The sequence below is a fragment of the Hibiscus syriacus genome, unplaced genomic scaffold, assembly GCF_006381635.1.
Source record: "Hibiscus syriacus cultivar Baekdansim isolate YM2019G1 unplaced genomic scaffold, ASM638163v2 tig00112215_pilon, whole genome shotgun sequence".
Classification (NCBI taxonomy): Eukaryota; Viridiplantae; Streptophyta; class Magnoliopsida; order Malvales; family Malvaceae; genus Hibiscus; species Hibiscus syriacus.
In genome coordinates, this window is record NW_024063268.1 from 706958 (window position 1) to 728543 (window position 21586).

Genomic DNA, 21586 nt, shown 5'->3' on the forward strand with positions numbered 1-21586 from the left:
AGCTTTGTAACGGGAGCTTGTGACCCGAGTGGGGGCACTAGAATGGTGGAACATGGGTTTGGCTCCTTGAGTCGGATCCCGCGTGGCTTTGCCATGGCTTGCCCTTTCCAAGCCAAGAGTTGGGTCATGGGACCTCAGTGAAAACTGTGGGTGTCGTGGCTCCTAGAGCGAAGGGCACTGCGTGAGGCTGGTTTCACAGAGCAGCGAAGACCTTCCTCTCTTGGCAGTGGGAGGATACAAGCTTGATCCACTAAGATCCAACGTCTCTCACTGAGCCGACCTTAACTGGACCACTATCTTTTTATTTATTTATTTTTTCTGCTGCTAAACTTGAACTCTTTTTCTGTTTGTTTCCTCCCAAAATGAACCCACTTTTCTCAAGGATTAAGTTTTCTGGGAATTGGACTGCAGCTGGGTTGAAGACAATAGAAGCATAGCACTTTGCCATTGTTGGTATGAACTGCTTGATTAAATGTTATTATACCTTTTTTTTTAAGATGTGAACTTTCCTTGAAGAACCAAGTGATAGCTATTGGAGTCTCTTGGAGAACCATGTGTATGTTGTTTGATTTTCATTACTCTGTTGTTTATTCCTCGTTTCTCCTGTATGCCCTCTTTATTCCTATAATCTGTAACAACTCTATCTGATTTAATGTTCACTGTAGCAGATCCACACTTTCGGTATAAATATTGAAGACAACAAAAGAGTATTACTTCGCCATTGTTGGTATGGACTGCTTAATTAAATGTTATTATTATATCTGTAAAGTATTGCTGCTATTTACTTGTTTGCAATTGGGGGGAAAGGCTTTCTTCTTTGCTTAACTGTTAGATGAGAGGTGCCTTGAAGAACCAAGTGATAATTAACTATGTGATTTAATAACCAAGACGTGTCCACTGTAGCGGATCCACAGTTTCTTAATATAGATAATAAAATTTGAATCTTTTTCGATTAGTTAGATCTAAAATATTATTTATCGTCCACCAAAAAAGGGTTTTGGAATCAGTACTAACAGAGACTTTTGTTGCAAGATATAGCCAAGTAGAAATGGGTTAAAAATTGAACTGCGCATATGCATTTTCCTTGGTATATTCAGTCGCTTCATAACTGTAAGTCAACTCAAGAACAGTAGTCTCGTGTTCTTCTGCATGCCCCCATCGTGCAATCTGGTTTTCCCCATATGCTTTCCCCAAATTTTTTCCCATCGACCCAACTTTGTAGTTTAATTTCTCTACCATCCGACCAACATTCGTCGATCTGAAACCACCAATAGACTCACCATTGAACGAAAAAAAAACCCGACCTCTATTCCGTCGTGAATCGACGTCGTTCGCCGTAAAAGTCAATCGGAAGCTTCGTCGGTTTTAACGCGAGCGCCGTTTGTTTTCGTCGATTCCGATCGATCCGACCACCCGTTCATCTCACCACCTGTATAATCGGACCTATTGTCACTGTACGCTTAAAACCCGACTGAAATTGTCGTGCCGTTGTTGATCCGTCGTCATCACTCACCGGCCACCGTTGAAGAAGATGGTATGTTTCAAAAATTCTGCAATATATTATGTTTCGTTGAAAAATAACACTTGCACGAGAATCCCGAGGGCTCGATCTACAAATCTGGAAAATTTCACGCGGAACCGACAACCAGAGACGCCGCACTCGCCGCACGCACCACCCACTGCACATGTGATTTGCCTGGCAGACTAGAGAACCGGTTGACCGCCTGGACCAGTCTGAACCGGCTAGACCGGTCTGGGACCGAGCCGACCGGGCCAAGCCGTTGATCGGTTGCTGACCGACCGTTAACTTTTTTCGGGTACACATATTCTTACGTTTTTCGACGTCATAAGTCTGTTTTTAGGTCCATTTTGCCAAATTCGAACCCTATAAGCTATTTTCACTGATTAATCACCCGATTCGATTCGTTTTTCGCAATTAAGCTCATTTTTTTATGAAATTTCTGTTGATATGTTTATGAGGAATTATTGGAAGTTGATTTCAAGATCGAGGACGTTCAAACGGAGTTTAAATGGTCAATCAGTATGGCACAAAAATTGAGGTAATACATTACTACCTTTTCATGCTTTATAGAACATGTTGGTATTAGTAAATGCATGAATAAAAAAATGTTTGATCTCATCTGTGTAGTTAGGTAATTGCTACACTCGATACGAATGCGGTAAAAAGTTGGTAACTAAATAAAATTTTGATGGCTAATACAAGAAATTAGAAGTTTGATAAGGAATAATTTCAAGTTTAGAGATTATTCGGAAAAGCACTTAACTTTAGGATCTCTAAATTCTATTTATCATTGTTAAGAGTTTTAATACCGAAGTTACCTGGTTAAGGAATTATGAAAATGCCTTTGAGAGGTAAAAATTATCCGAGTTGACTCTTAATGAGAAAGTACCATGAGAAAGTACCATGAGAATTCGTACCTAACCCGATAAATTACAGATTTAATTGTTAAGATCCTGTCTTTGCATATAAAATTCCTGATAATCTGTTTTTATCTGAGAAGGCACTTAACCCGAAAATCTCCGAGTTAAGAGTAAATACCTGAAGAATAATTTATCGAGGGTGCTCTTTTATTAGAATTGTTCAAAAGGACTAGAATATATGATAAGTTTGAATTAAATAATAAGATTGGACGGAAGGAAATGATTGAAATACCCTGTATTTGTACAATGACCAAAATACCCCTGAAATGGAAATAAAACAAGAATATCACCAAGCCTAGGAATGATTGGATATCCTCAAGCTCTAAACGGACTGAATTAACATTGACCACCAAAATGACCAAAATACCCTTATGGTCTAGAATAAGTAAATGTATTGGATTAATTAAGAAATTCAAATAAACATGGAAGTTGTATTGCTCTTAAAGTTTATAGAACACAAATTAAGCTGGTCAACCAATGCTAGTGCTATATCAGTACCTGAATGACATAGATACCACTTGAATCCTTGTTCGTCTCCTCAAGTTCGGATCGATGATAATTCTGGAAGTACTAAGATCAACTCAACTCTAGAGTGCATTCGGTACTATAGAGTGGATATTTATTAGACAAATCAACCACTAATACCAAATTGAACTGAATGGAAGTACAATATGTATCCGAAATTCAGAAATATCTGAATTACTCTGGAAAACTCTAAATTAATCAAGACAGACTTGACTGCTAAATGAACTAAGTAACCTCAATGACTGAGGATTAAATAATTGATTTGGATGAGTCTGGGAAAGCTAACGACCTTAAATGATGTACTATCTTTATGGGTCATTAATCATGAAACAAGTACGTCAGCATTTCCTGATATTGTTGAAACATGAAAATGAAATAAAGACCATTGGAAGATCTATTCATCGATGATTCTGAAGATGATCTATGGACAATAATTTTTGGTATTAAAGAGTAAATACCCTGGAAGGACAATGAATTGACCAGTCGACAAGCATTAGTTCTGGGAGCTATTCATCTCTAGTTGTTCGGTAATCCGATCAAACGACATAGATTGTAAAGGTCTTGAATCTTCGTTCTCCCTTATCAGTTCAAATCACTATGGTCATATCTGAAAACAGAAGTAACTCAGATGTAAAGGATTCTGAATACAACTCTGATTACGTAGAGCTTTCAAAAAATGTTCGAATAAGATATAATCTTGATAAATCACATTTTGAATAACTGATGATTTTGTCAGTTAATGAACTCTTCCAATAGTGATTCTAACTTCCGACATTCTATCGGTATACTAAAGATTCGTGTTTGTTTGCCTGATAAGATTATCCTGGATATCTCAATAATATCTGGAAACACTAGTGTGTTCCCTAATCACATGAATGTTTTATCTGATTTTCGATTTGAATTTTATTCCGGTACCTGATCTGAATTCTGTTCTGATATCTGACCTGAATTATTTTTTGATTTCTAATATCTCCATTTACTGATGGAAAAATGTTTTATTTTGGGGGGAAATGTTGGAGGAAGTATATTTGTAGGCTCATCGACTTTGTGCTCAGGGCCTTATAAGCTGTACGGTTGGGTGTATGGTTCTGGGGAACCTACACATTCTGATGTGAACGGTTTGAGGGATTACTATGTTTTGAATTTTAAAAAATATGTTTTTAAAATATATGTATCTTTAATTGGTTTTACGGGAACCACTAGATAACTTATTCTAATCTCTGAACTCAATCATCCGAATATTTCTCTGAACTGCAATCTAATTTTCTTTTACCTGAGATATCAGTGGGACCTCAGCTTACCCTAAAAATATGTAGATGTCTGAACAAATAAGAAATATATGTCTATATGTATCTGCACATTCTTCAGCATCATCAGGTAGTATTGTATTACTGAGATTCCCAAAGCTCACTCTGTTACTTACCTTTTATATACGAGTCTAAAAATCTGTTTTATTTTTGAATATTGGTAAAGTTTACTTTGTATTTATAAATGATTTTATGAGTTTACATCTTTTAATAAAAATTTTAAATTTTATGCTATTTTTACGGTGAATATCTCCAGTGGCCCTAATGTGACACTCCAGATTGGATTAGGTTACCCGCATCGGTTTGAGGGGGTTATATTTAGTGGTATCAGAGCATAGGTTGAGTCGAGTTTTCTGGATAGATCGAATGTCAAAGATGTATGATCAATACATGCCCCTATACTACAATCATACCACTCTGAGCCGAAACTCCAAGGTCGAGTCCCTCTCTGTAACGAGCTAATCTAAGTTTTCTATCCGTTAGGGCTCTACCATTGCATAAAGGAATACCAGTAGCATTTTTAAACTCTGTAAAGTACTTACGAGTAATGTGAGAGTCACTCATTCGAGAAATTTGACATGACTCTGAAATTAAATTGGGATATGTTACTTCTCTATGAACCTATTATCATAGCCTAGGTTGAATTTATCCTCAATGATAAATTCGTTTTGATTCTTTTCTTGAAATGAGGGAAAGTTTTGATGAGAATGTATACTCAGCTGGTTAAGGATTAGTAAATGACCCGTACTTCTATAAAAGCTAATTGAAGATATGAAAGAACTGATGGAAGTTTCATTTCTGCAATTCTATGACATGAATGATTTTCGAGGATGAAATTCTTTAAACGAGGGGAAAATTGTCACACCCTAATTTAGGGGTTAAATTATAAGTTTCCAAAACTGATAGTTAGTTTTAGAATGTGCAAGAAATTCAGGGACTCAGTCCAGAATTTACCCATTTTTATATATATTGAAAAATAAATCCCCTCCCCAAGCAATATGGTTTTCCCCAGATGCTTTCCCCAATTTTCTTCCCCATCAACCCAACTTTATAGCCCCGATTCTTCACCATCTGGTCATCGTTCGTCGATTCGAAACCACAATAGACTCACCATTAAACGGATAAAAAACCCGACCTCTATTCCGTCTTAAATCGACGTCATTCGCTGTAAAACTCAATCGGAAGCTTCGTCGGTTTTAACTCGATTACCATTTGTTTTCGTCGATTCTGGTCGATCCGGCCACCCGTTCATCTCACAACTTGTACCATCAGACCCATTGTCATCGTGCACTTAAAACGTGATTGAAATCGTCGTACCGTTGTTGATCTATCATCGTCACTCACCGACCACCGTTAAAGAAGATTGTACGTTTTAAAATTATGTAATCCGTTATGTTTCGTTGAAAAATAACACTTGCATGAGAATCCCGAGGTCTCGATCTAAAAATCTAAAAATTTCATGCCGAACCTAACCAGAGACGCACCCTGTGGTTGGGATTTGTCTGGCAGACTGGAGAATAGGTTGACCGACTGGACCGGTCTGGGACCGAGCTGCCCAAGCCAAGCCGAGCCACTGAGCCATTGATTGTCGTTAACTGGCGGTTGACTGCCATTGACTTTTTCTGGGTACACCTATCTAGACATTTTTTGATGTCATGAGTCTCTTTTGAGGTTTGTTTTGCCAAATTCAAACCCGGTAAGTAATTTTCCATAGATTATCACCCGATTCGATCCGTTTTTAGTAATTAAGCTTTGTTTTTGACGAAATTTCTGTTGATATGTATATGAGGAATTATTGGAAGTTGATTTCAAGATTGAGGGCGTTCGAATGGAGTTTAAATGGTCGATTAGTAAGGCACATAAATCTAGGTAATACATTATTACATTTTCATGCTTTATGAAACATGTTGGTATTAGTAAATGCATAAATAAGAAAATGTTTGATCTCATCTGTGTAGTTAGGTAATTCTTACACTCGATACGAATGCTGTAAAAGTCGGTAACTGAATAAAATTCTAATGGCTTGTAAAAGAAATTAGAAGTTTGATAAGGAATAATTTTTTAAGATTATTCGGAAAAGCACTTAACTTTAGGATCTCTAAATTCTATTTACCCTTGTTCAGAGTTTTAATACCGAAGTTACCTGGTTAAGGAATTACAAAAATGCCCTTAAGAGGTAAAAATAGTCCGAGTTGACTCTTAATGAGAAAGTACCGTGATAATTCGTACCTAACCTGATAATTATATTTTTGTTAGATCATGACTTTGTACAGAAAATTCCTGATAACCTGTTTGTAACATCTGAGAAGGCACATGACCCAAAAATATATGAGTTAAGAGTAAATACCTGAAGAATAATTTATCGAGGGTGCTCTTTTGTCAGAATTGTTCGAAATGACTAGAATAGATGAGAAGTTTGAATTAAATAATAAGATCAGACAGAATGAAAGGATTGAAATACCTTGTATCTATAAAATGACCAAAATACCCCTATAATGGAAATGAATCAAAAATATCACCAAGCCTAGAAATGATTGGATATCCTCAAGCTCTAAAAGGACTGAATTAACATTAAATACAAAAATGACCAAAATACCCTTATGGCCTAGAATAAGTAAATGTATTGGATTAATTAAGAAATTCAAATAAACGTGGACGTTGTATTGCTCTTAAAAGTTATGGAACATAGATTAAGCTAGTCAACCAATGTTAGTGCTATATTTGTACCTGAATGGAATAGATTCCACTTGAATCCTTGTTTGTCTCCTCAAGTTCGGATCGATGATAATTCTGGAAGTACTCATATCAGTTCAACTCTTGAGTGCATTTGATACTAATAAGTGGATATTCGTTAGACAAGTCAACCACTAATACCAAATTGAACTGAACGAAATTACAATATATATCTGAAATTGAGAAATATTTGAATTACTCTAGAAAACTTTGAAGTAATCGCGATAGACTTGACTGCTGAATGAACTAAGTAATCTTAATGACTGAAGATTAAATAATTGATTTGGATGAGTCTAGGAAAGCTAATGAACTTAAATGATGTACATTCTTTATGGGTCATGAATCACGAAACAAGTATGTCAACATTTCCTGATATTGTTGAAACATGGAAATGAAATAAAGACCATTGGAAGATCTATTCATCGATGATTCTGAAGATGATATATGTACAAGAATTTTTTGTATTAAAGAGTAAATACACTGGAAGGACAATGAATAGACCAGTCGATAAGCATTAGTTTTGGGAGATGTTTTTCTTGAGTTGTTCGATAATCTAACTAATCGAAATAGATTGTAAAGGTCCTGAATATTCGTTCTCCCTTATCAGCTCAAACCACTCTAATCATATCTAAAAACAAAAGTAACTCAGATGTAAAGGATTCTATATAACCTTCAGATTACTTAAAGCTTCCGAAAAATGTTCGAATAAGATATAATCTTGATAAATCACATTCTGAATAACTGGTGATTCTGTTATTTAATGAAATCTTCCAATAGTTATTCTAACTTCTAACATTCTATCGGTATACTGAAGATTCATGTTTCTCTGCCTGATAAAATTCTCCAGTATCTCTGCCTGATAAGATTATCCAGTATCTCTTAATAATATATGGAAACACTAATGTGTTCCCTAATCACATGAATATTTTATCTGATTTCTGATTTGAATTATGTTCTAATACCTGATCTGAATTTTGTTCTGATATCTTGCATGAATTATGATTTTATTTTTGATATATCTGTTTACTGACGGAAAAATGTTTTATTTTGGGGGGTAATGTTGGAGGAAGTATATTTGAAGGTTCTTCGGCTTTGTGCTCAAGGTCTTACTGGCTATGCAGTTGGGTGTATGGTTCTGGGGAACCTACATATTCTGATTTGAACAATTGGAGGGATTACTATGGTTTTTGAATTTAAAAAAAATGTTTTAAAAATATATATATCTTTTCACTGGTTTTACGGGAACACACTAGATAACCTATTCTGATCTCCTGAACTCAATCATCCGAAATATTTCTCTGAACTGAAATCTTATTGTTTGTTACTACCTAAGATATCAGTGGGACTTCATCTTATCCTAAAAATCTGTAGATGTCTGAACCAATAAGAAAATATATGTCTATTTGTATATGCACGTTCTTCAGCATCATCTGGTGGTATTGTATTACTGAGCTTCCCAAAGCTCACTCTGTTACTCACTCTGTTACTCACTCTGTTACTCACCTTTTCAGGTTATAAGAATCGTATCAATGCATCTATCGACATCAGTAAGAGAATTCTTTCGGCATTGCTGGAAGGTATAGTACATGTGATGGGGGCGTAGGCTGTATTTTGTTTTATAAGAGTTGAAAATCTGTTTTATTTTTGAATATTGATAAAGTTTAATTTTTTTATAAATGATTTTATGAGTTTACATGTTTAATAAAAGTTTTAAAATTTTCGCTATTTTTATAGTGGGTAGCTCTGATGACCCTGATGTGACACCAGATCGGATCGGGTTCCCCATCAGTCTGAGGGATTACAATTCATATATAATAATTTTTTTGAATTTATTATCGTTTAAATTAATATGATTCATATATAACTGTAAATATAATTATATGATATATTTTAACTATAGCATAATGTCTATAATGGACATTTTATATTTCAAACTTACTTTTAACTGCGATCTCAAACAACTAAATTTTAAATTAAACTTTTTGTCCAACACTTTCAAATTTCATTTCTACAACACTTTTAAAAGTTCATTCTTCAAAAACTATGTCAAAATGGTCCTAAATCTCCAACACGAAACATTATTTGATAGAGTGGCTAAGGAGTAGAAACTCTATAGATGAGGTAAAAAATATAACCGTTGTCCATAATCGATATGTCTTCATTTCCTGTTAATGGTTCAAGTGTGAGGATTGTTTATCAGGTCTGAAATCTTTTCATTCTTTGACTGAACTCCCGTTGAATTTCTTGCTATGCTTATATGTTTATATGGTTATCAACTGTTACAATTTAAATTTAAAAGTTTTATAGCATACCAACATATTAGTTATTTTCCAATATATCCGGTAATAATGACAATCTCTTTGAACTATCATTTTTCTCTATTCATGACTTCATAAATAAAAATCCATAGTTGGTTTCATTACCATTGCACATCCTTAATACTTTAACCAATAGATCTTGGATCTTTAAGACACCACCCGTCTTTTCCAAATTGTGTGGAGTTAATAACTTCAATCATCTAATCCAGCTTGTTTTCTTGCATATGTGGACCTTTTTTATTATGATAAGTCATCATTTCTTTGATTGCTTGTTTGTTTCTAACAATGCTCTCAAAGCAATGAAATTGGTAGCAAATCTATTGATCCCAGGATGTAAGAGTTCAATGCCATTGGTATACTCTTCATATAATCAGTAGTCCATGTATGATTGTATATGAAGGAAGTGATATTTTTTGCTTGATATAAGACATTTTTCACACATTTTTATTATCGATTTCTTCCAAATAAGATCCAAGTAGTGAGCAGACATGTTGGCCAATAGAGGTTCTCTTTTGCATTAACATCTTACCAAAATACTTTGAATGTCGCTTCATTTTCCTTAACAAATTGAACAATAAATTCTTCACCAATTTCATCCACCATTTTTCACTATATCATAATAACCATTTTAATTATGTTTATTTTTAGGAGCTTCACCTTCTTTACTTTTTGAACGTGACATTTTTTTAAATGCACATAAATCTTATTGTTCATTATATGAGATCAAATAAGCTAAAGTATTCAAAAGTAAAATAATAATATAAAACTCAAAAATAACAATAAAACAAATTCATAAAATGAAAGAAATAAATGAAAGAAAAGTGATGTTATAAGCTAATAACTATCTTTGAAATGTCGACTTATAAGTTCCAAAGCTTATTCGACATGAACTATTTTCTTTCTTTGCTTTCATATTTAGCTCTTTATCCCCCATAGGTTTATCCCCATAGGTTTTCATCACACTCTTAGAGAAGTGGTGTACAATGTTTTGAAACTTAAACATTAGAGACAATAAAAAAGTCACAATGATACCAATATATCTCCTCTGAGGGCCTTAAACATTTGAAACTCAACTTTGGTTGCCAGATTTCTTACAATTATTTTTATTATTATTCCCATCTATCCAACAAAAAAAATGAATTTTTCATCGTATCTGACGAGAAATGGAGATGTCAGAGATGGATTCACTATGATTGCAATAGGCGATCGAATAGATTTTCAATAAAACTCAATTTTCGATTATTTTTAAAATAACAACAGTTATTAACTGAAATTAGCATCTAAAGCAACAACTGATGCTATACAAGTCGAGTTACAGACAAAAAATATAAAGGTACACTAGAAATAGAAAATAATTCGCTAATGCATGAGCCAATTATACCTCATAAGAAAAGGTAAGATTCTATGCCTTTGGTATATCTTCATATAATCAATCGTCCATGTATGATTGTATATAAAGGAAATGGTCTTTTTACTTGGTCTAATACATTTTTTGCACATTTGTATAAAAATTAATTAAATATATAAAAAATATTATTATTATCAGTTTACTTATTTATATAAAATAGAAAAAGCACCTCGGAAGAAAGAATCCCACATGGAGAAGCAATAACAAGTATTTGGCTTTATATATGTTGCTAACCCCAAAATTAATAATCTGATATATACTTATGTCTATACTTTTATATATATACATATATGTACATACATAACATATGTACTTTTATATATACATACACATATATACATGTGTGTATATATATATATATATACATGTATAACATATATATACACACACTTAAGTATATACATGCATAATATATTATATATATACTTATACTATATATTTTATATACTTTATATACCAATATTAATACTTTATATATATAATATAAGTATAATATAATTATAATATATATATATATGTGTGTGTGTGTCATATTATATTATTATATATATATTCAGATATTATAAATTATTTCCATTTTGTCAACTTTGAAATGAATGTAATTAAGTAAATTTTACAAATTTTCTTCTTATTTTACAATAATTTGATTTGACCCCTTTGTGTTGTTTAATTTATTTAAATTTTCATTTTTAATTTAGTATTTGTCTAATTTAGTCCTTAAAATTATATTGTATCTAAAATTGGCCCATACTTATTTACATTTTGTAATTTACTTCATATCCTATAAATCACATAATAAACTTCATTTCAAATTTTAAATTATATTATAATCTCCAAACTCTATAAACTTTTTTTCAACAATGTTCATTTATTAAAAGAATATAAAATCTTGTTTATGTTCGTTCGTATAATAAATAAACGAATATAAATAAATCTTGGGATTGTCGTTGAAGCTCAATTGATCAACCGAATGATTTGCCAATAGGGGGTGAATTGTCTTTTTGAGTTTACGGAGTAAGGAGTAAAAGGATAGGCAATATGCACAAGGATTTATAATGGTTCGACTTCTCAACCAATTCTACATCCACTATCTTAGCTCCTCACTAAGGATTTCTAACAAATTCACTAATTGTTTTTTCTTTTTACAGGATCAAAAGACAACCTTTACAACTCCTAGCTTTTCACAAACTGAGCTAGAACTAATCCCCTTTTACAAAAGGAAAACATGTAAACAAGAAAACCTCACAAAGAAAGTGTTTACAAAATTAAGCTCACAAGAAAACAAATAAAAGATTTGAAATTAGCTCAAGACACAAATATTTACAAGAGAAAGGAAAATAAGAATGAAAAACTCTTCTCTTGTGTTTGATTGCTTGGGTATGTGTTGGTCAACCTTCTTCAAGTGTCCTCAACTTATGTTTTATATGTTAGAAAGAGTTTGTGGTTGTTTCTATCCGTTGGAGATGTTTTGGAGTCATTGGAAATTAATTTTATACAAAATAAAACTGCACAGGACAAGGAGTATCAGTACTCCTTTAATGAGTATCGGTACTACCTTTGTAATATTTAAATAAACTAACAGTTAAAGATCGTTGGACTTGACCAGTATCGATATTATGCTTATAGTATCGATACTATTGTGTAAAGTAGCATCGGTACCGCTTTGAGTATTGGTACCTATTTTGCATTCTGGAATTTGAGCAATTTGGAAAACAACTAGTGTATCAATACTACCTAGAGAATATCGATACTCTCTTACCTTTGGTATCGGTACCACATGAATTATCGGTATTGTTCATATAATATCGATACTGTGAGAACAATATCGTACTACGCACCAGAAAAAAACAGTTTTGTGCTCAAATTCTAGTTAATGGGCTTTGAATTATTTTTGAAAACTTTGAATAAATTCAATCAAGTCCAAAAATTTTTTTTGTTAATTTGTTATATCAAAATATTATAAAACATAGTTCAACAATCTCCCCCTTTTTGTATAACAAAACATTTGAAAAATATTGTTTTTGGCAAAATTCCACCTTAATAAAATATTTAATGAAAAAGAGCAATTTGGAAAATGTTAAAGCTCATCCTTTTTTTTTTTCTTGAAATTGAAATTTTCAAACTCTACTTCTCTCGTTTTGTTATATAAAAATAATTCAACTTTAAAGTTCAAAAATAATAATGGAGAGTAAGTGGCAAATTTAGCATAAAATCATTTGAAAATTAAAAACTCCCCCTCAATAAATGCATTCCAAACAAGAAATTTAAATTTGAAGGCATGACACTTAAGAGACATTGAATTTCGACAAAGATGGAAAAACTGTTAGTAACACATGAAATTCAATATCCAAGTATAATTACTTTATGCAATACCATTTTTTTAAATGCATGCGCATAAAACTGATGCAAAAATGTTATGTGTAACACTCATAACCCGTATAATTATACCTATACAGATTATAGATGTCACCCGGATTTCTAAAACCATTTTCCAATTCAAATGCGATTTAAAATTATTCTTCTTAAAATGGTAAATGATATTATAAAAATATCATATCATATAATTTATATTACGTTATAAACAAATTTAATTCAAAAGATTTTTTTATGAATAGTGAACAGTACCGTGAACAGTCGGGGAATCGGTACCCCAAATCATTTTGGAAAATTTTGCTTAAAACCGTGGTTACTGTTCTGCTACAGTAATTTGTTTCCAAAATTTGTTTAACAAACAAATAAAACATTTATAATTACATGTCACTAATAAAAATCAACATTACAACCTAGGATGTCTACTAATATTGAAATACTTCTCGATCTTTGATGATGCTTTAAACTTTTTATTCCATTACTGGCTTTTACTACGCGTGAAATCGTCACATGCTAAGTATAAATTTGGTGAGGCAATTAAAACAATAACAGTGCAATACATTCGTGCATGAATTTAGATTTCAAATCCAATGCCATAAAACCATGCTAATAGCATATTCAATATTTTACCATGATCAATAATATAAAAATTTCTTACCATAAGCTCATAAGCCTATTTTACCAATACACTTGCCATTATTCATAACCATATACCATAGACAAACCATAAACAATAGACAATAGCCCAATATACAACCCTGAGGACCCTATGTACACGAGTCAAAATAGCACCGTAGTGCTAATCCGTATGACACATAAGGTCGTGTCCACCATCTGTACAAGGTATCCTTAAGTACAGTCCTGTATGGACATAAGGTCGTACCCACCATATACACTAGGTATCCTTTAGTGTATCCGTATGCAGCTGCTGCTGGACTCTATGGCATGCCAACTATACCCTGTCCTCAATAACTGACTTGGGGCATACAGTCTATTTTATTTGATACATCCATGGCAAAGTATATTATCAATATTTAACATTGGGCAGTTTATACCCGAAATAACATTCATGATAAAAATCATATATGTTCATAATAACATCATATGCAAAAATCAGTGATCAATGTATTTTATTTTCAACCTTTGACATATTTAGAATGTATCAAAATATGATAAATGACATAAATATCATGTCAACAAATAAGGTCGACTTTGCAAGTCTTCCTGATGATGTATAAAACATCCATGTATAATTTCATGCATGTATTGCACTCACCTTGACACTTTATATCTTTCAAAATATATGAGTCTCACTATTATCCACCATAAGTCCTTTTATATTTGATTTGATTCGATTACAAATCTATCACAATCTGTATAAATCACCAATTCATAACGAGACATATGTTAGTATTGTACTAACATAAACATATCCCATAATAACTCTATATTTAGATAACTCACACTACCTTTAAAGAATCCGTATTCTTTATTGATATACACACTGGAATTTAATTTCGTTTATTCCATTGAAAACTAGACTCGAATATGAATTTATCCATATAAATAAATCCTTCTAATGAGATATCATTTGCAATGAATCAAGTTCATAAACATTTACATTAAGGTCAAAAATAAAAATTTCTAAAAATAAAGCATTAAAACCAGTTTTGACCAAAATTCATTATGATGAACAAACATTATGAAAATCATTAAAACTTTAGAAAATATTCATCACGATTCTTTTTAACATAAATATAGAAAACTTAAATTATTTAAAATCAAAACTCATGCATGCTTAAATCAAATGAGAAACCAATTATGTAAGGAAATTAAAATAAGCTTAGAGGTTACCCATCATTCTTTTGAAGTATGGATAGAGCATTTAAATTTCTTCACTTTTGTCACCATTGCTCCAACACACCTACAAGAGACATTATATGGATTTTGGTATCCAAATTGCTTTGGATCCTTGGTAGTTAGTTTCAATGCCCCTTGTTCCCTTTGGAACCCATACTTATTTAATTTTAAAAGATTTATTTTCTTATAGGACATGTATGTTCCTTGTGACCATGATAATGACAATGTGAGCATTTTGTCATTATGAAGTTAGATGAACTATTTAAAATGATTTCGTTTTCTTTTGTTAAGCATTTAAGCTTAACATCTAAATCAAAACTTTTTTTCAAATTTTCAAATTTTATTTTTGAAAGCTCTAAATCCTTTTTCAAAATTTCATTTGTTTTTCAAAACCAACTTTTGATTTCAAAAGAATATCATTTTCAACTTTAAGTTTTGAAATTATTTTCTTGTATTTGGAGTTCATGGTCTCAAACTCCAAAAATAATTCATCGTATACATCTTGTAACTCATTAAAGAATATGAATTAGATTCACTAGAGTTAGAAGATACGTCGGGCTCTTCAAGAGCCATTAAGCACACTACCTATTTCGGTTCTTCTTTCTTATTTCCATAGATCTCTTCGAGCTTATTCCAAAGCTCTTTGGAATGTGAACAAGAAGAAACTCCTTCAAAGACTTCGGGACCAAATGTAGAAAACAACATGTGCATGACCTAGGCATTTTGTTGAGCTTTCTTCCATTCTTGGGTACTCCACTCATTGTTCGTCTTCTTCTTTGGAGAATAGTAGTCGTTCTCATCTTCCATGCATCAAGATCATTATATTGGATGAATAACTTCATTAATTTCTTCCAATGACGGTAGTTGGCTCCATTGAAGTATGAAGGCTTGTCGATCAGTTAGTAGTCTTCCATGTAGAACGAGGCGGAGGTGGAAGCCATCGTCTCTGTTGTTTCAAAAATGGATAGAGCTTCTTTAAGAATTGTCTCCATGTTTTTAGACCTTCTAATAAGTTAAACTTTGATACCAATTGTTGGGATTATCGAATGAAGCTTAATGATCAACTGAATGATTTTCCAATAAGGGGTGAATTGGTTTTCTGAGTTTAGGGAGTAACGAGTAAAAAGATGAGATAATTCGCACAAGCATTTATAGTGGTTTAACTTCTCAACCAAGTCTACATCCACTACCTTAGCTCCTCACTAAGGATTTTCTAATAAATTAACTAATTTTTTATTTCTTTTTGCATGATAAAGAGATAACCTTTACAACTCTTAGCTTTTCACATACTAAGCTAGAAGCAGTCCCCTTTTACAAAATGTTAAAATATAGACAAGAAAAACCTCCCAAAGGAAGGTGTTTATAAAGATTTAAGCACACAGGAAAACAAATAAAACATTTGCAATGAGCTCAAAACACAAATATTTACAAAAGAAAGTAAATAAAGATTGAAAAACTTTTTTGTTGTGTATGAATGCTTGAATAGGTGTTAGTAACCTTGTTCAAGTTTCCTCAACTTGTTTTTATATTTTAGAATGAGATTGAGGTTGTCATTAGCTGTTGGGTTTGTTTTAGAGTCGTTGGGGATTAATTTTCTGCAAAATAAAATTACCCAGAATAGGGAGTATCGGTACTCCTTTAATGAGTATCGGTACTACCTTTGTAATTTTTAAATAAACTAGTCGTTAAAGACCGTTGGGCTTGACCAGTATCGATACTATGTTTCATGGTATCGATACCACTATGTAAAGTAGTATCAGTACTGTTGGGATTTTGCGGAAGCTCGAATTGACAACCAAAATGGTTTGCCAAGAGGGGTCGGGATGGTTCTTGTGTTTAGGGAGTAAGCATATTGAAAGATATAAAATTTGCATAATGATTTATAGTGGTTTGACTTCTCAACCAAGTATATATCCATTACCTTATCTCCTCACCAAGAATTTTCCAACAAATTCACTAATTTGTTCTTTCTTTTTACAGAACAAAGACTTAACCTTTCCAACTCCCTAGTTTTTCACGGGCTAAACTAGAATCTTATCCCTAGCTTTTCAAGGGCTCAGCTAGAACCTTTCCTTTTACAAAAGGATAAAAGAAGTAAACAATAAAACCTCTCAAAGGTAGGGTGTTTACAAAATTTAAGCTAACAAGAACACAATATTTACAAGAGAATAGAAAAATAAGATTGAAAAACTCTTCTCTTGTGTTTGAATACTTGGATAAGTGTTCTCTATATTCTTCAAGTGTCTTGAACATGTATTTATAATTTGAAATGAGTTTGAAGTCGTATATAACTGTTGGGGATGTTTTGGAGCCATTGGGGATTAATTTTATGGAAAATAAAATTACCCAGAATAAGTAGTATCGGTACTACCTTCAATGGGTATCAGTACTGTTCGTTGTTCATATAGTATCGGTACTATTTATACAATATCGGTACTATTCATCCAATACAATATTATTCATAAAAACATTTTGTGCTCAATTCCAAATTAAATGGACTTTGAATTATTTTTGTAAACTTTGAATAAATTCAATTCAAGTCCAAAAACATTTTTCCATAAATTGTTACATCAAAGTATAGTTCAACAATCTCCCCTTTTTGATATAACAAAACATTTGAAAATTTGTTTCTTTGCAAAACTCCCCTTAGTAAAATGTTTAATGAAAAAGATCCAATTGTTAGAAAATATATGAAATGTTTATCTCCCCTTTTTCATTAAGAAATTGAATTTTTCAAACCATGCTTCTCCCCCTTTTTGTTATATATAAAAATTCAATCTTTAAAGTTCTAAAATAACTTTGGAGAGTAAGTGATAAATTTGACATTTAAAAACCATTTGAAAAAAAATCAAAGCTCCCCCTCAATAAGTGCATTCCCAACAAAATTTAGCTTTAAAATCTTGACACATGAAATTCAACAAAGAATAACAAACATGTTAGTAGCACATGAAATTCTATGTATCCAAGTCTAAAATACTTTATGCAATATCAATTGTTGAAATTAAGTGCATATGCATAAAGCTTTCAAAAATGTTATGCATTTGAAGAATTTGATATCAATTGTTAGAGAGATGTCATTTGCATTTAAAACACATGCATAATCATTTAAATTTAGGTCAAAAATTTAAAATTTGAAAAATCAAAGTATTTGAAAAGTTGATATCAATTGTTAGAGAGATATCATTTGCATTTAAAATCAATTTTGACCAAAATTCATTATGATGAACTAAAAATTATGAAAAATCATTAAAATTTTAAAATGTTCATCATAGCTTCCTTTTAACATACATGAGCTAGAAATTTAACACAAATTCATTTAATTTCAAAACTCATGCATGTATAAACCTAAATGAGCAACCAATTAATCAAAAACAAAAGCTTTAAGTTTAGAGGTTACCCGTTCCTTTTCAAGTGTGGCTAGAGCATTTAAATATCTTCACTTTCATCACCATTGCTCACACAACTACAAGAGACATTTATTTCGATTTGGTATCCAAATTGCTTTGGATCCTTGGACGTTAGTTTTAATGCCCCTTGTTTCATTAGGAATCCATACTTGTCTAATTTTAAAACGTTTTTCTTTCTTCAAATGACAAGTATGTCCCTTGTGACCATGATAATGGCAATGTGAGCATTTTGCCATTATTAAACTAGATGAATTATTTAAAATGATTTTTCTTTTGTTAAGCATTCAAGCTTAACTTTTAAATCAAAATTTCCTTTTTCAAAACTTTCAATTTTCATTTTTGAAAGCTCTAAATCCTTTATCAACATTTCATTTTGATTTTAAAAATCTATTTTTGCTTTCAAAATAAAATTGTATTCAATTTTAAATTTCGAAATTATTTTCCTATATTTGCAGTTCATGGTATCAAACTCCGAAAATAATTCATCGTAGGCTTGTAACTCATCAAAAGAAAATGAATTTAATTCATTTGAGCCAGAAGATACCTCGGGCTCTTCACGAGCCATTAGAGAACCACCTTTGTTGGTTATTCTTTCTTGTTTCCATGAAGCTTTTCGAGCTTATTCCAAAGCTTCTTGACACTTGAACAAGAAGAAACTCCGTATATATGGACCAAATGCACAAAACAACATGTGCATGCATTGGCATTAAGTTGAGCTTTCTTCCGTTCTTGGTCACTCCACTTCTTATCCTCTTCTTTGGAGAAGAGTAGTCATTCTCGATCATCTCCCATGCATCAAGATCATTGAATTATATGAATAACTTCATTAATTTCTTCCAATGATGATAGTTTTCTCCATTGAAAAGTGGAGGCTTGTCGACCGGTGGAGAGTCTTCCATGTGGAACAAGCTAGAGGTGGAAGCCATCTCGGTTGTGTCAGGAATTGGTAGAGCGTCTTCTAGGATCGTCTCAATGATGTTAAGCCTTATAACGAGTTAAGCTCTGATGCCAATTGTTGAGATTTTACGGAAGCTCAAATCGACAACCAAAATGGTTCACCAAGAGGGGTTGGGACTGTTCTTGTGTTAAGGGAGTAAGGAGATTGAAATATAGAAAATTTGCACAGCGATTTATAGTGGTTATTTCTCAACCAAGTCTACATCCATTACCTTAGCTCCTCACCAAGGATTTTCCAACAAATTCACTAATTTGTTATTTCTTTTTACATGACAAAGAGATAACCTTTACAACTCCCTAGTTTTTCACGGGCTAAACTAGAACCTTATCCCTAGCTTTTCAAGGGCTCGGCTAGAACCTTTCCTTTTACAAAAGGATAAAAGAAGTAAACAAGAAAACCTCTCAAAGGTAGGGTGTTTACAAAATTTAAGCTCACGAGAACACAATATTTACAAGAGAATAGAAAAATAATTGAAAAACTCTTCTCTTGTGTTTGAATACTTGGATAGGTGTTCTCTATATTCTTCAAGTGTCTTGAACATATATTTATAAGTTGGAATGAGTTTGAAGTCGTATATAGCCATTGGGGATGTTTTGAAGCCGTTGGGGATTCATTTTCTGCAAAATAAATCTGCCCCGAACAAGTAGTATCTATACCCCTTCAATGGGTATCGGTACTACCTTTGTAATATTTGAAATTTTTATCGTTGGACTTGATTTTACTGTAGTAGTATCGATACTATTGTAGAGTATCGATACTCATTTGCATTCTGAATTTTTTGAGCATCAGTACTGTTCGTTACTGTTCACACATTATCCATACTATTCATACAATATCAGTACTATTCGTTGTTGTTCACACATTATCAGTACTATTCATACAGTACAATACTATTCGCAAAAACATTTTTGTGCTGAATTCCAAATTAAATGGACTTTGAATTATTTTGTAAACTTTGAAAACTTTGAATAAATTCAATTCAAGTCCAAAACATTTTCCATAAATTGTTATATCAAATATAGTTCAACAAGTACCCCTTTGAGTATCAGTACCTATTTTGCATTCTGGAATTTGAGCAATTTGAAAAATAACTGGTAGTATTGATACTACCTAGAGAGTATTGATATTTCTCTTACCTTTGGTATCGGTACCACATGAACAGTACTAGTACTGTTCAATAGTATCGGCACTGTAAGAACAATATCTTATTATGTACCTAGAAAAACAGTTTTGTGCTCAAATTCTAATTTAATGGACTTTGAATTATTTGGAAAACTTTGAAAATTCAATCAAGTCCAAATAACATTTTGCCTTAATTTGTTATATCAAAATATTATAAAAACATAGTTCAACATACACTTATATACTTATACTTATATATAGTTTATATAATTTATATACTTATATTTATACTTATTGTTATATACTTATACTATATTATTATATATATATATATATATATATATACATTATAACATACAAGTGTCATATTATATTATATATATATACATATATTATAATTATTTCAATTTTTGTCAACTTTTGAAATGAATGCAATATATTTTATAATTTTTCTTCACATTTATAATTTTTTTGATTTGAACTCTTTGTGTTATTTAATTTATTTAAATTTAAATTTTTAATTTAGTATTTGTCTAATTAGTCCTTAAAATTTATTGTATCTAAAACTGACCCATACTGATTTATTTTGTAATTTACTTCATACCCTATAAATCACATAATAAACTTCATTTCAAATTTATAAATTATATTATAATCTCCAAACCTATAAACTTTTGTTCAACAACTTTTTAAATGGATACAATTTAGTTCATTTTATATTAATTTTAACTTCACATTTTATAATTATTTTGATTTGATCCGTCATCAGTACGTGTTGTTTAATTTATTTAAATTTTTGTTTGTAATTTCATGTTTATTCAATTTAATCCTTAAAATTATATTTTTATCAAAATTAATCCATAATTATTAATATTCTTTTAATTACTCTAAATCATATACAATTACAATTACAATTCAATGTTCATGAAATGCGAAAAATAATTAATCCAAAAATGGGAAGCTACTCACACGTGGACCAACAAGCTTGAGGTGTTCTTGATTTGATACCGATCGAATGTACTTGTTCTACACGTGTGTTGATATGGAATATTAACCGTTAAAAGGTTTAGGTAGGTCGATCTCGGTTGATACTATAGATTTTAATTAGGTTTGATAGTCTACTGGTATGATCTAGT